Source organism: Thunnus maccoyii, chromosome 24 (genome assembly GCF_910596095.1).
Source record: "Thunnus maccoyii chromosome 24, fThuMac1.1, whole genome shotgun sequence".
Classification (NCBI taxonomy): domain Eukaryota; kingdom Metazoa; phylum Chordata; class Actinopteri; order Scombriformes; family Scombridae; genus Thunnus; species Thunnus maccoyii.
In genome coordinates this window covers 7,039,596-7,056,126 of record NC_056556.1, presented here as the reverse complement: position 1 = coordinate 7,056,126, position 16,531 = coordinate 7,039,596, and the positions used below count along the sequence as shown (strand labels likewise).

The 16,531-nt window shown below is 40.2% G+C and overlaps 1 protein-coding gene across 5 annotated transcripts in view; it reads right to left on the bottom strand.

Moving 5' to 3' along the window:
• filip1l (filamin A interacting protein 1-like) overlaps positions 1-16,531 on the bottom strand; it is a 73,109-nt gene that overhangs the window by 10,607 nt on the left and 45,971 nt on the right. The window contains exon 1 of one of the 5 annotated variants that reach the window (XM_042404881.1): positions 3,951-4,096. The exons of the other annotated variants lie outside the window; for them this stretch is intronic. The gene's annotated coding sequence lies outside the window, so the exon portion shown is untranslated. Of the gene's footprint in view, positions 1-3,950; positions 4,097-16,531 lie in introns of those variants that run through there. 5 annotated transcript variants of the gene reach the window in all.

The window sequence follows — 16,531 nt, the reverse complement described above, 5'->3', positions numbered from 1 at the left end:
TTTTTTCATCATTTAATATAGAAATCCACTTGTAGACTACAAAAATCAAACACGTGCTACAAAAAAAAAACTATTCAACAGTGGAGAACAGGTAATATTTATATTTCCACAGCTATTTCTATCTTATATTTCGATATATAAAACCCAGATGGTGTTCAAATTACTCAAATGATGTCTAGGTATATTACACATGTGCCATTGGATGCAGTTACGGTGCTTTAAGTACAGTGTATAGCTGGGGTCATTGCGTCTGGCACATGCACACATCACCAAGCCAAAGTGCCTATACAGCCCCAGGGGAAGGGATGTTATGACTGCTGTGTGCGCAGCTGCCAGGCATTTCCACACAGATGGCCCACTGGCATGGAACAATCCTTTAATTAAGGGGTTCCTCTACTACCAGCCCTCCTCCCCTTTTACCAAAACCACCACCTACCCTCCCTGTTTTTTTTTTCTTATACATTTAAAGGAATTCCCCCTGCTTCCAAAGGCAATTACAGTCCCACAGAGTTTATACAGAAATCCCCCCACACACACAAACGCACACTCTCAGGGATCACTAATTCCACATGTACACTTCGGTTGTGGGCCATGATGTAAGTTTGGTAGGGCGGGTCACTTCTCAGCAGTAGAGTGCATGTGTCATTTCTTTCTTCAGTAGCTGCTAAAGGGTGGGAGCAAGTAAGGGGGACACATGTAACTGCATCCATGTGTGGCAATTAGATCCAGACCAAAAAACCCTCAATAAGTGTTATAAGGATATGTGTAATAATTATGAATTCATCAAGTGTGACCTAATGTAAACATGTTTTTTGTTGAAGTGCTGCTGTTAAAGCATTTCACTTTTTTTTTTTGTTTGTTTTCAAAAACATAACTCACTCTAACTTTAGCTCCATTTTTATTTTAAGATCAGCGAGTATCCCAGATGTGTAGACTTTTTTTTCTCTCTAAGCTTTGTTGACTCAAGGCTTGCCCTTGTTATATACTGGCTGCAAAAATGTTGGTAAAATAATTTAATCATCTTTTTTTTTTTTGCATTTTTCAAGGACTCTGGATAACAGTGTTGTGCAAGGCAATATGTCTACCTTATCTAGAAAGATGCATGTGTTGAAAAATTCCATTTTCTATAAGTGGATTGCGTTGCTAAGTGGGACACTTATACAACAGACAGACATGTACATTTGCAAACTACTCTGTCGCCTCTAATCACTGTTTATTCAATCTCTTATCTCCGTCCCTACTTTTTCTCTGGTGATGTCATCAGCCAAAATAGAAAGAGAAATGTACTTTGTTCCCTTGTAGGACTGGAAACTCTGCCTATTACTCCATTTCAAAGTACTTCTAAACCCTGGACTGGATGTTAATCATGTTTTCTGGCATCTAAGGGCATTTCACATTATTAAAAGCATGTCACTTCTAGCCCTTTAGGGGACTATGATGCTGTATTTCCCATGTACTTTGTGGTACATGTTGAGATGTTGGTCTAGATCAAGTTGTTCCTCATTAAGCACACTCACATAAATGAGTGTATTCAGCAAACAGAGCAACACCTGAGACTATTTTTGGTGTTTGATGTAATCTGGGGCAAACTCACCAGTCTGTCTGCTATATAGTGTGGGTGCACTAAGGAAGAAGTGATCTTTTGGTAAAAAAAAAAAATATCATCCTGCAGTTGACCCTTGATTAATGTTTGAGACCAACCACATTTTAAGGAGTGGTAGTAGCTCAACAGACCAGCCTTCGCTATTTAATACAAGTCAGTAAAGGCAGTTTCCATATGTGTTCAGGAAACACATAAATATCATGGCTGATCTATCTAGCATTTGTCCACATTTCCATCCCCGTCATGTTTTATGCTTTTATGCAGAGATCCGTACAGCTTGAAAGAACATTATTTTGGAGGAATAAATTGTAAAGCCCTGCACATAAAGCTGGTGACATAACAGTTTCATGGCTATCAACATTACAAGGGACCTTACCACCCACAAAGCAGCCTATACAACCCTCTGCAACAGGCACCAATTCTAGACCGGCCCCCCCCCCCCCCAAAAAAAAACGGATGCATGACCACCGCCGCGGGTCATTAATGTGTCATGGAAAAATGGGTTGCACCCGTGTGATTTGGTGGATTTAGGGTGAAGTGGATACCTCGACTCTACAGGATTGTTTCTGGGTTGTTGCAAATGTAATTTTTCCCTCAACTGTAAGCTAACATAGTAGAAATACCATTTAAAAAGAAAAAGAAACATCCTGTTGGGAGAGGTCAGCCAAGCCTACATTGAGTCACAACTCGCCACACCAGCTTTACAGAGGGCTTCCCTCTCTTTACGTGGCTCCTGAAGCTGGAAACTGTGGCTCACCCGCTGCTTATAGCTGTGTTACACGTTCCATATGTCAGGGCTGCTGTGCCATTTCCTAACCACAAGTGATTAGGTCATGTATGTAGAGACCAATTTATCCTGTGCATGCACACATGGCCACCTCCGCTGTAGGAGAAGCTTGTGGATGGTGGGCCGAATGCCCTCATGTGTGACACAGCTTGAAGGGGGGATGCTGATTGATGCAGTCCGTGGACTGTATTTAAAGTCCACACAGGCTAAGTGATATGCCCCAAGAGTGCAATCAACATGTGTAAAATATGTAAGGACTGATATTTATTGACTTCTGGGTAGTGGTAATATGGGTAATGGAGGGGTGCGCTACTAAAAGAGACATAGATGTCCTAAAATTAGGTCATTTTCCAACCAAAAAAAGGAGATTATTTTCCAAAATGATGAATATAAATTATGGAAATGTCGCTACCTGAAATTAAACATTCAGTATTACAACTCCACAGATAATTTTAATTAAAACATATCTTCTGTCGTATACAATAAAGTTCATGAAATGACTCAGAATAAATTAATATCATACACTTCCATGCTTGTAGTAATTATATAAAACCAGAGTTCATTCTTCTCATATTTCATTTTGATATTAATTGTTCTTTTGAACCACAGTCTATCAGGGAAGAAACGCAGTGAATTCATTTGACAATGAAGAGCCATTAAAAGTACTTAATTCTTTAAAATACCAATTATGTCTTTAGTTATATGCTAATAAATTGAGGGATGAACACAGAGTATATATTTAAGTTACAGCATTAGAGAATATGTGTAATCTGCCATAATGTATTGTTACACTGTTTTAACTCTACTAAACATTAATTAATTTGTGTGAAACTTGTCAGTTTTTCTTCAAATTGACATATTCCTGAACAGTAAATTTGAACAGCTATTACTTGTGACATGCTTAACAGCTCTCTCCTATGAGACTAAGATTCACACATCATCGCTGTTTCATTTAATCTTTGACAGACTACTGAGTGCGACTCCTCAGCATTGTTAAAATCACAACTAAATTTAGCATTTTACCTACTCATACTTTACAGTATGACCTATACTGTAAAGTATGTATTACCTACTCATACTGTAAAGTATGAGTAGGTAAAATTTAATTACACATAGAATTAAACTGATATAATCTAATCCATTGCTTAGAGGCATTTCAGAAGTTCCCTTAGTGGTATATATATAGTTTGATACATCTAAAAAATACTTTAAAACTTGAACTCATGTCAGACTTAAAATACCAAGAAGTGCTTTAAAAAATTCTGTCTTTTACTGACTTAGAAAAAACATCCTACAGAGTTTCATTAACTACTTTCTTTAAAAGATGTGATCCTAAAACTTTTCAGAGGTAACTCACAGTAACCACACAAAAATGTAATAACTCTAAAACCAAAGAGATTTATTTAGCCTTACAAAACATGCAATGAAACTTCAGGTTTACAGACTGTTGAGCATAAAATGATGTTATCCTGAACATCTGTACGTCCCCAAGCCAATAAAAAGATCGACAAGTTTATCTCCCCAAATCCAGAGTTTTGTAACAATGTTCAGTGTGCCTACCTGTGCCAAAGGCTTTCCCTGCTTCACTGCCATAAGCTCATTATCTTGCCGTACAACACCCGACCCTCAACTGTTCCTCTGTGTGTGTGTCTCACTCTCTTAGTAGCTGTAATGTGGGCATTCCTGCAGTCAGACCAAACAATAAGGGATGTGCTCCCTGCCTATGGACCATTACATCATCAGCATGTCCTTATATGGAGCTTTGCATTGCAGAGGCTCGCAAGAAGGGGGTGTGCTTGCTCGTAAGTGTAACTCTCTGGTGTGTGCATGTGTGTGTGTGTGTGTACATGTCTGAGTGTTTGAGCGAGTCTCCTAAAGTGACTGTTTAACTAAAGGATGTGGCGGAGAAGAGGGGAAAGGTTTTTCTTGACGTATGTAATGTGTGAAATATCTGCCTGGTCTGTCACTGCTCCGCAGGCAGGGCAGTAGGTGAAGAGAGACAAGGAGTTCGAGTTACAGTATTTCCTTCTGGTTCTTGTCAACTTAAGTCATATATTCAACCGAATAGGGAGGAAAAAAGAATCAGTTTGCCTGTTCGCAAGGTTAATAAGAAATACTTGGATGAAGATTTGTAATTGAGACCAAAACTACAGAACAAGACAAGACATGTAACAAATATCTCTGACATGCGAATTATATATTCACACCGCACAAGAGATCTCCTGACATGTTGACAGTTTCACTGAAATGGTTTGTTAGTCCTGACTGAAATCATAGGAGTGTTTTTAGCTGCTAGCCAGCCGGTAGCTTAGTCTTAGTGAGGAATGCTAACACTGCTAACATGCTTGGAAACACAAAGTGAAAACATTTTGTCTCTCATATATTTGGGCAGTGAAAGAATGTAAGATGTCAAGGTAGGAAATAAACTCATAAATCTCAAAATTTCAATGTATTTGTTCTTGCGGTTGTGCCCCTTCAGACCCTTTTTATACCATAAATTCTTTTCAATAAAATTTAGTATATTACCTAAGTACACACAGGTGGTAGAAGAATTCAGATTTACATTAAATAAAATGAATGTAAAGCCCTGTATTCAGAATTTTACTGAGGTAAAACTACAGACGCATTATTACAAAAAATATATTCATTGTCAAAAGTTGTGATACAGCTATTGTCCAATCTGTAACATTACAATGCATCATATTGTTTAAAATTAACACATTTTTTTAAATGTATAAAATCTAAATCAGCCAGTTAACTCATTACTAGAGTGGTTGAATACATGCAGTTGAGTAAAAAACACAATTTTCCCTCCGAGATGGTAGATTTCATCAAAATAACTCTTTAGTTCAGTATTGGGTAAATGTGCCAAGTTATACTCCACCATTAGTATACATTATCGTGCAGCCAACATTGTGAGAATAATATGAGGCAAAGGTAAGGTAATTAAACACCTTACCTATGGTGTAAAAGCGTCTTTAAACTAATGGCTCTGCAAACAAATTAATGGATTTTCATGCAGCAGCGTAATCATAGCTTAAGCCGGCCAACAACTCTTGTTATCAGTGGCACATTGTTCACTTCTAGTCTTTATTTTCATTATCAGATTTCCCTCACCTTGCTCATACATTGTTCAGACCATAGCTGCTGACTAAATCATCCATCTCTTAAAAAGTCTTAGCATTGTGTGTCACCTTTTGTCATATGATGGGTGCAAATTTAATAGAGATTTTTCAGGGAGGTTATAGCTTAGCTGTCAGTGTCTCTATTGTCCTGAGGAAAAATGTGCTCTGTTTACTCAAACAATGGGACTGGTGACACTTCGTGGTGCACGAACATATTGGCAAGTGAAGTAGTGACACAGATACTTCCTGACAAACATGGTGCAAGAAACAACAGGACCTCTGTTTGGTTTGAAGGGACAATGCAATGACATGCAATAAGACAGCAGATTAGACATATATACGTATCAGTTTGTTGGTATAATCTGTCATTACATGCTTTCAGGCAGTACATTGCAGCTCTAAGTGAGCAGTGTGAGCAAATAACAAGGGCAAGACTCTTCCTGTCTCCTGCCCGCTAAATAAAATATGTCATGGCTTCACAATGGCTGAGGTCACTGTTACTAAACGTTACGAGCTCTGCCAACCAAACTGAGGGAAACAGAGACTTGCTAGATTAATTTTTAAGCTGCACTAGTCAGTATTATTATGTAAAAATGTAACCATGTCGTACTGCTTTGACCAATGCAGTGACGCAGGTTAAACCCACATTAAGTGAACTTCATCCAACCTGTTTTATCATTAATTTTCTGCTCTGAATTATGAAGTTACATGTCAAAGTTTCGATAAAGACGGGGGGAAAAAAGCTGGCATATAATAGATGAGTCAGTTTTAAATCCACAAACATCTACTAACCGCCTTCAACAATCTAAGGACAAGTTTAAATCCAGAAATGTGGAACAGAAATCTTCCGCCTTTAGCCAACAGTGTACTCCGAGCAAAATTTAATTGGGTGTGTTCTCAAACTGCTGACAAGTGCAACACTGCGAGCAAACGTCAGCATACACACTCGTAGTCTGTTGGTTTAATGGCAGACGGAGCAGCTTTCGTGAGTCGCGGCGGGAGCCAGACACGACTTGCAAATTCCTAAAAAGAAGGAAACCGAAAACATGTGGCTCGACGTCTTACGTTAAAAAAATTGCAATTAATCACGGCATCTCAACCAATTGGAGGAGACGGTTTTTGGAGGACAATGAATGAAGCTGTGTGAAAGAGTCTGGACGGATGGCCTGCGCGCACAACGCAAATACGAGCCAAAGATAACATGTCTTTTTGATCAGGAACTCTCAATTATGCCTGTGCAAACACACCAAATTTACTTTTGTTTGGAGAATACAGCAAGACTTAAACTTACACACTGAACAGGGTGATGCTGTAGAGCTTTTTTGGGGGTACTGTATGGTAATTGTGTCAAATGTGTTGATGACAGCTAAAGGCCGTGGGATCAGAGGCTAGAGGAGTTGGGAGTACAGCCGAAATGACGAGGTTGAACTCCCCGCTGAGACCGAACCCTCAGCTCACTCTCACTCCTCAAAGAAACCAATTCCTGTGTCCACTTGAAAGTATGACAGCTCGATTGCTGGGAGAGATTTTTTTTTTTTTCCTGAAGCACTTAAGAGTCTTTAAAGTAGCATTGAAATGAAATGCTTTGCCACAAGGCCATGGGAATTGGGGAGCTTTAGTGCACGCTTAGGTATAAAAGGGTTGACTTCAGGCAATTTAAAATGTAATATTTCACAATCTACGGCTCCAGTGTCATCAGGTCCAGCAACTGCCCACTGAGGTTTAAACTATGATGTATTTTAGTTTTGTGTTCTTTCCCATTTCCCTGCAACAAACAGTTTGTTCTTGGAACAAACAATTCGGTCATCCAAAATTAGATTCTATTTCTAGATCTGGACAAATTTGGGGCCCTTTAGTACTGTACACTTGAAACAGATGTCGGGGATCAAACACAAGAGCAGGCCACACAAACATGTTTGCTGTGACAAGCCTCTGCCAAATGACAAATAGTGGGGAGATGAAGATGTAATATGTAACCTCGGTGGGATGACTACAGCGCTGACAATATGCAGAAGAATGTAGAGGTTTGGGATTTGGTTTGGATGATCAACGTGTGCGGTTCTGCAAGGCAGTCGTTAAATCCCGAGGCACGGTCTCCCAGCAGTTCAACATGCTTCCTTGTTCTTCTGAACTGGCATTCTCTGGAAAGTCCAAGTGTCCAAATGACAAACCATGAGCTACTTGGAAGAATGAATGGATGTGAAGCAACAGGCGATTTATGATTGGAGAAACCCGTCATAGACCAACTTTGACTTAGATTTAATTGCATGAAATGCCGCCTACTCGTACATCTTGGCCAAAAATGCAGTTGACTACAAAGTTCAACCTGTCTCAATATAATGCAACAGCCTCCGACAAGCTCCCGTACTGGCTAATCAAATACTTGCAAGCACACCTGTGATCTTTTAAAAAAAAAAGGGGGATAAAGTTGCCGTGATAACTTTCCAGAGTTGTAAAATCCTTTCTCATAGTATCATAAACCTCTGTGTTGTGTTTTGGCACCTAATAAGCCTTAAACCTTATGGATATATTATCCAAACTGGACTTATATTTGACTGGATTACATTTCAGCTTCTTGTCTCCACCTGTATCAACTCGCCAATGCAACAGGTCTGAGCGCTCAAACTTCAAAAACCCTTGTCTTCTACTTGTAGGGTTATGTGAGTGAACGCATGATATGGGATATCCCTGATTTCTGTTACTGCCACAGTCCCGCCAAATGTGACGAAAAGTACAGCTGTCGTATGTATTGTAGCGCTCTGAAGTGTTGTAGGTGCACATTTGTGTGTGTGTGTGTGTCAGCTGGCTGATAACTGATATCTAGCATGACTCTGATAAACCATTAATGTCCAAACCAGATGGAAAGTGGAGTTCTAGCAGACCCCACAAAGGTTTCATACCTGTGTAGCAGTGTCTGTCTTTTTCCTATCACCCTGTAGCTATATGTGTGAGTTAATTATCTGATCAACCGTCTGAGACAAAGGCGCACACAGTCACCTTCTCCGCTGACTGCGATTTCGCGTTCGCTGTGATTTCTTGTTGCATATCAGACAAAGTGCCGCTCTGCAGCCGTCACAGGCGAGGCCCGGTCTTGCCCTGTACACTCAGCGCTGTCTGACACACACATGCTTGTGCGATACGCAGAGCCCAGAGGCTGATTACCTGACATACATACATGACATCATCGGCTTGTAATCAAATCCATATGTGTCCTTCCCTCTTTCCCCTCTCTCAGTCTATCTCTATCTCTCACTGGAATTCTTTCGCTCTTTAATCCACCCATGACTTTGTCTCCACGTTCCTCGTTCTGTTTGTTTTTCTTTTATTCCGTGCCCCCCCCTCCCTCCTCTCTTTTAGCTTCTTTCTCCCTCACAGTCTTTCTCCACCTCTTTTTTTTTTCTGTCTGTTTCTTGTTTCTGATCTCAGCCTGGGCCTCAGCATGGGCTCCGCCGTTAAAGTGGAACGTGATTTTGATTGCCAGGCTAAAAACTCTCATGTGGACGTTTGCTGGCCTTTTATGGCCAAAATTGTTTTTTATGGCCATTCTCTGGCTGGAGACCTTTGGTTCATTGTTGTGATGACATGTTGTACACATCCAAATAGTTGTAATTGCCTGTTAGAGGTGGGCGTGATTCGTATTTAAACTGTGTTCTCTTTTTCTTTATTGCGCTGTCTTTATGATTTCATCTCGTTTTCATGCTTTTGCTATCTTTAGTTATTTTAGTCTATGCCACCCTTACGAACTGGCACCAAAAAATTTTGCAGAAGAATGTCTATTTGTGGCAAGACTGTGTTTGTATTTCTATGTGCTTCAGGGAGGTTTCTAGGGCTAAAAGCATGTCTACTGCCCTCATACCAAGAAAAAAAAATTGGATTTTATTGGGTTATTTTTCTTCACTCTCGGAAGTTTCCTTCAATTTTCCCTCAATAAGGTTTGATAGTAATGCTAACAAGATATTTAATTGCTCTTGTATTACATGTATTACATTTGGATTTGTTTAAATATGTATTTATTCACCCCTCGGCCCCATTTATATTACAAGATTTAGTCTGTTGAGTCTGAGTGTCTGTACCTGTCTCCATAATTCACTTTCACTGTTACATAACCAGGATTTCACAGCGTGCGCAACCTCAAGAAACCCATACAGTACTGCACTTTTGTGCACTTTATTGTTTATCTGTCTTACTTGTGTCCTTTTTTCTTTTGAACTGAAGGGTTAAACATTTTTTATGTGATAGAAAAATCAACAATTTACAACACATGCAGTCATTACTTTAAATGTTAAAAGTTTAAGATTCCCCATTTCTGGTGCAATAAAATTGATAAAAGACCTGTTTTAACTATGACAATGTCTGTAAAATCTCCTCTATTCCCTTTATAAAGAATATGAGTACAAACCTTATAGTTCTGCATGGGTTGAATAATTGAGACAAACATTTTTGGGGTGGTAGAGGTGCATGGAAGCCAATTTTTTTTACTTCTTGAAGGAATAATCTTGTCGTTTTTCCTCCAACTCCAGCGATAGGAACAAATAGTTCCCTATACCCAGCTGCATAACGAATGAAACACGTCACCATACAGAGCAGTAGGCAAGAATCAATCATGCAGCTTCAGATTGGAGGGCTGGGCCAGGCAGACAGGCTGTAATTTGCAGACTAACAATAGCCATTGCCTAACAAAGGATCACACTTGTAGTGAGAAATTAAGAAAGATGTTTTCTTGTTTCTTCTGTGTGTGTGTGTGCGTGCGTGCGTGTGTGTGTGTGTGTGTGTGTGTGTGCAGGGCAGGCGTGTGTCTGCTGCCCTCAATTGGTACAGCTGATAATCATTACCCCTCAAACACTTCGGACTTTGATGTAAATCGCAAACACTTAAGGAGGATGTTCCGAGTGCTGTTTGCACAGGCGTGGTGCTTTTTCAAAGCCTCGGGGCCACACATCAACCGCCAGCCATTACATGTGCAGTATGGCAAGAACTTGGCACCGGCTGGCTTTCCAGAAAGGATCATAGACTGCAAACACAAAGGCTGTCACGTGTGGTGAAGGAGATTTTCAGAGCTGAAGCTTCTGAATAGCATGAAAATGGAAATGAGCAGCAAAATGACCACATGTGAGACACTTCTTTCACTCCATGTTGTTCACCTGTCAGTCTCAGCTGCTGGTAGTTTTTGCATTTTGTACAAAACATAATTTCTTAGAGAGAAAAAACCTAAATGTTGGATCTGATTTAGACTTTGCTGTGGTGTTTTCATTGGCATGTTAACACCTCCAGAGAAGTACGTGTCCTGCAGCATTTATCAAAGCAATTAGAGAGCCAGAGCCTTAAACTTCCTAAAGTACATAGTGATGATTCTTTGAGCTTCACACCCCGCTCAAACAATGACAATAGCTGCACAACAAGAAGATGGATATTTTAACTTGGCAGCAAATTCACAGGAAGAGGGAAGTGATACACACACACACACACACACACACACACACACACTAATCTATCCAGCTGTCAGGTGAGCAGGGTGGATCTCCCTCTAGAGACTCTTTGATGGTTTCCTGATGGATTAACATTGATCTCAAAACACTCCATGGAGGCGGACAAGAGCGGCTTTCTATCAGATTTCAAGGAGCTGAGTTTTCTCAAATTGTCAAGTCATAAAGCCTGAAACGTTCCATTCCTGCCCCCACCCTCCCTCCACACACACACACACACACACACACCTGTCTGCTCGCGTATCCACTTGTAAATCTAACATATCAAGCTATAAAAGCTGCATTTTCACATCTATCTTACAGACTCCACCTTCCACACGGATGACTTGTTTTCGCCGCTGAGCAATTAATAAGAAGGCGGAAGCAGTGCAACCACTACCTGGCTAATCTCTTAATGTTTGCCTTCCCAGGGGCAACATCCACATCCCAGCCTCACCTCTGTATTAATCAGCCCTTCAGCCTGCTCCAAAACAAAGGTTGTATTTACACAGTTGGAGATAACCGCACTTCAAAGCTTTTGGTGCTGAGACTGTGTTTAAGAAGGGAGCGTACATATCTAAATGCTGGTTCAGCCCTAGAAAAAAAAACTGCAGTGTCACCACCAGCCAATTGAGTTTTAAAGAAAATGCATGTTTTTTAGTATACTTGAAATTTTTGTGTGTGTAAAACTGCAGCAAGTAGCTTTCAGCTTAACCACTTAACTCTTTCCGACACACACTTTGTTATCAGGACAAACAAACATCTGTGGTATATGAGGACGCATACAACAGAAGAAACAGAGACAATCCTGAAGTCTGCAGTCATTGCTGTGTATCCGACTCCTACACAGATATCACTCTCATTTACTCATTCTCTGACTTATCTACAAACATTGCCTGGCATTTTTAAACACAGGAAATGTGTTTCCTAATCTGGTCATCCTTTCACAACTGCATTAATGAAAAAAAATCCAAAAAGCCCTGTCGTCTGCGAAATTCGCTACACTGATAACGGGGTGTCAATCACGTCGCCATTTTAACACTGGACAGAGTGACTGTATGAGACATTTCCAAAGGCTGATTGTCAAAGAGGAGGATCAGTTGGAGTCAGAGGAGACAAGGAAAGATGGAGGCAAGTGTTACCAAAACAGGGAACCAGAGCAGAGTACTAAAACAGAGTTTTGGTATTTGGTAGCAAGGCGTCATGATGCTGTTTGAGAGAGATTTTACATTTGAGTACGACTTTGTGCCTATGTAAGGTGTTTAACTGGCTCAGAGGGAACTTGTTCTAGCCTTGAGTTGGCTCATAAAAGTGATTCCTAATACTTTTGGTTTTTTACACCATCGTTGGGTTTAGTGTTGGTATTTCGTCCCTTTTTAAAAAAAAAAATCCAACATGGCAACACTCTTCTCTCCTCTATCTACAGAGAATATAGAATATAGTATATATATAGTCAGTTTATGACGTGCCCATATTCTGTTTTGTCAGTCACTCTTCATGTTTCTAAAATGATCTCTGTCATCTGTCTGTCTCTGTCTCCACAGTCTCCCACTGTACTATGACACACCCCTGATGAAACTCACCAGATGTCCTCATTCGTCATTTATCTGAACCCTCTCATAACGCTTTGGCTTCCAAAGAGGAGCAAGAACTCAGATGACACACATCATTTCTCAGAAATAATGGCTCACATGTGAGGGGATTAGAGCGATTAGGAAGCAATGACAGGTGATCTGTTACATTTAATTGGAAAATGTTATCAGATTACAGCAAATAAGAAGTTACTGTAAGTGATTTACACACTGTATGATGGAAATGTTGTCGCCAAAACCTGAATATAACCGTGCCTTACATACAATATGATTAATTATTCTTTAATCAGTTGAACCAGTCAATCTGCTTGCCAGAGCTGCAGACTTGAGACTTGGACTGGAGTCAGATTTAGGTCACAAAAGTTGGACTTGAGACTCAACAGCTATGAGACTTGGCTAACGATACTTGAGACTCAATACCCTAAAGACATACAAGACTTTGACTTGAATGTTTTTGCTTCAAGTTTTTGTCAACTCTTGACAAATACTGGAACAGTAAAAAGACAGTGGCAGGTAGGCCTTGCATGGCTACACACCTTGAATTTTTAATCAGAATGAACTCAAAATGAACTATGGTGATGGTGGAATAAGCGTTGTATACATAAGAAGTAGTGGAGGCAAAGAGAGCTTGGGAGAGAAGTTCCATATTTGGCCAATCGTTGCTTGAAGTGACTGTAACTGTTGCGTTGTTGGTCTCGTAAAGTTACAGGAACATCGTCACTGAAAGAACCTGGTGTCAATTATTAAGAAATAACTGGCTTTGAAAGAAAAATGTTGTTTTAATAGTCAGAATTCAGAAAGATGAAGATACTACTGACGCTTTCCAGTAACCTTCACTGACTGGTGACCCTTCAGCAACCACAGCCCATTATAACAACTTCCTTTACATGGTTTATAACAAATGTTTCTTCCTCTCTTTGTTTCTGTCTCTTCCCTTTCTCGTCTTCCTCCCTGTCTCCTGTCTTTTCTTCTCCCTCGTCTTATCTTCCTGCCGCTTCTCTCAGCCTTTCCATCACAGCCCACCAGCTGCTCACTCTGGATCCTCCCACTCGCCGCTCACCTCCTTGTGCTCATAGTGATTCGGGATGTCGGGTGTGACACTGGAATTTACTTTAGCGAGACAGAGCGGTGATGTACTGTGAGTCCGTGAGTGTGTTTGTCTGTCTCAGTGCGTGTGTGTGTGTGTGTGTGTGTGTGCAGTCAGGGTGACATCACTCCCCTCCCAGAGTGCTCAGAGGGGATGAGACCCCGGCTGGGCGGTGGTTTTGGGATCCTGGACACAAACTCTTTCTATGGTCTGCTCACTTCCTGTTCGAGCATACAGCTTTCATTATCCCAATTACTTGGCAGCTGTCCTCAAATTGTCTCTGACTCCGAATTAAAGTGAGGAGAAGCAGACTTAGGCTCGTACTACTTAGTTGCCACATCATCGCTTCAATTTCTCATGGATTGTTGTATGTCATCCCCCACATCTGTATTTGTTTCAACATTTTTATCCTTTTAAAAGACATGATTTCATTGGCTTTGTGTCATCCTTTTGTCCCGTGTGTGTTATTTAGTTAGATTGTCATGCAGGGGAAATGCATTTAATTAAATTGACCAAATCCCTTGTAGCATCAACTGACGCTTGAAGTTGGAAATAATAAGATGTTGCAAACATTATGAGGCAACTTTCTGCCTGTCTCTCATGTATTTTGGATCGTACATTTTTTACGAATTAACAGAAATTTGTGCTTTTTCACATGGGACGCACCAGGATGTTGGTGTTGGTGTTCATTATAGTCATCAGAGTTTCCCAGCGTTTAAAGGGATTATGTGGATTCATGCTCTCAGCAGGCCTGTGCTAGTTGTAGGTTTCTGTTGCTTTTGTGAGATGTGTGTCCAATTATTATTATTTAGCAGGTCTTGCTGAATATGGCGTAAATTCCTGGTTCCCACTGACAACGATCATATGATTGGTCCGATATCTGTATATGGGTGAGCACTACAATATTGTTTTATCACTTCCAACAGTCATACAGGCAGTTGGAGGCAGTTGTAAGAACTTGCAAGTGTTCACGTCATCTCACAACCAGGGTTTTAAAATACTGTGCTTTGTCAAAATTACATTATATCCTTTAACTTCGGCTTTAGTGATATTGAACAGCAGACTTTGGCTGATTAGAGGCGTCCATGTTTGCTTAGTTTTCAGGCACTAACATATTATTAGGTGCCAAGTCAGAGCTTTTAGAAAAATCCCAGTTGTAATTCAGACTTGGAGGTTGACTTGACAGCTATTTACAAGTCGGAAACTTGTAAACTCCAATATGACATGAATGCAGCATGTGTCCCATTGCTATGTACTCTGACTGCTGATACCAGCTACCAACAACTAAGAGATTACCTGTTGCTGTGAGTTGTGACAGATTAGCTATTTGCCAGCATAATAAACAGACTTTTGAAAGAGAGACAGCTAATGCTACTCAGTGCTTTCCTGTAATGTGGTACAAAGCACAGCGCTGAGTGTGCAGGAGCTTCTCGTGACTCAGAAGGGGTTGAAATTACACGAAAGAAAAGTAACAGCTAGTGGGAATCATTGCTAAAGGGGACAGATGTCTTCAATCACTACCAATGCTATTTGGGCTTGTTGAAAAAGGGGAAAAAACATCTTGAGTCAGTGTTTGTAGGTTATACGGGGCCAAATGTCAGCGCGTCTCCTAGCAACACTGCTTGTCGAATGTCAGTCAATCGATGCCTGAAGCTTAGATGCTGTTTCCATAAATGTGTTAAAACCTTTATCCTCTAAAATATGCACAATATTCTCAGCATCAGTATTGTTTTCAGTTCAGTTTTAAACACCACTGCACCTTAAATGATTAATTGTAAAGAAAATGGTGAAAATCTCAGCAAGTTTGGTGCAGCAAGGCACGATTTTTGTTCAAAACCCTCAGAAAAAATCCATCTAAATATGTGTAATCCATCTAAATATGTCCAAATATGTGTTTACAAGAGCCCGTAAGTGGATTTTTTTTTTTTTAATGTTCTTCTGGTCAACTTTTATCCTGCAACCTTTGTTAAACAGGTCAGATTTGCACACTTTCATAGGTGTTTCAACTCTTTGCCATGCCAGTCCATAAAATTTGAAACCTCTCAGGGAAATGGGGAAGAAAGGAGCATGTTGGGGATACTGTGGTACAGTGCAGCCTCAGTGTTTTCAGATCTCTTGGCTGCATTAGGCTCCCCATGGCAGAAAACACTTATAACGTTGATGAAGTGCACCGGTGGGATACCTTAGTGCATGTCGAAGGGCTGCCTGAAAGGCTTGGATCAGCAGCGTTATTAATGAAAGGACTGAATGTTGGATTTAAGCCCGTCTCTATTCTGGGTGATGTCACCGTCTGGATAGACACGACCAGTCTCACCTCAGTGACTGAACACAACAGATGGCTCACATCTGGAGGGATTCCAGAGAGTCATTTTAGCACTCAGGGTTATGAGGTTTAGCTTTGTCCACTGCTTTTGCGGTGATGATGAGGATTGATGGTGATTTTATTTTCTTTCAGTGCAATTAGCTCTGGCAGGGTGCCTAGTCTTGAGAGGTTTACAAGATACGTAAAAAATGTAAAAACATCTGTTGGCGTGGTTGCATGGATCCGTATGTACACACTGTCTTGTTTTTTTGTACATTTTGTAACATTAACAGTAACTTAAATAACTGCGGAAGCATATTTCTTTCCTCATAATGTTTATAGATTTATAAAAGCAAACCCAAACAGCTTTTATATCACACTTGCGGCCTTTAGTGAATGTTATTTTATCTCTTTTCTCTTAATCCTCTGTTTCATTTGAGACATTTCAGATGTCTCAAGTCAATTTAATTATTTGGCTGTCCCATGAGGTTCAAGTGAAGAACAATGTTAATGTGCAAATACTAGCAAGGATGATGGATGTTTTTTCAATAGTTATTTATTTAAAGGAGGATT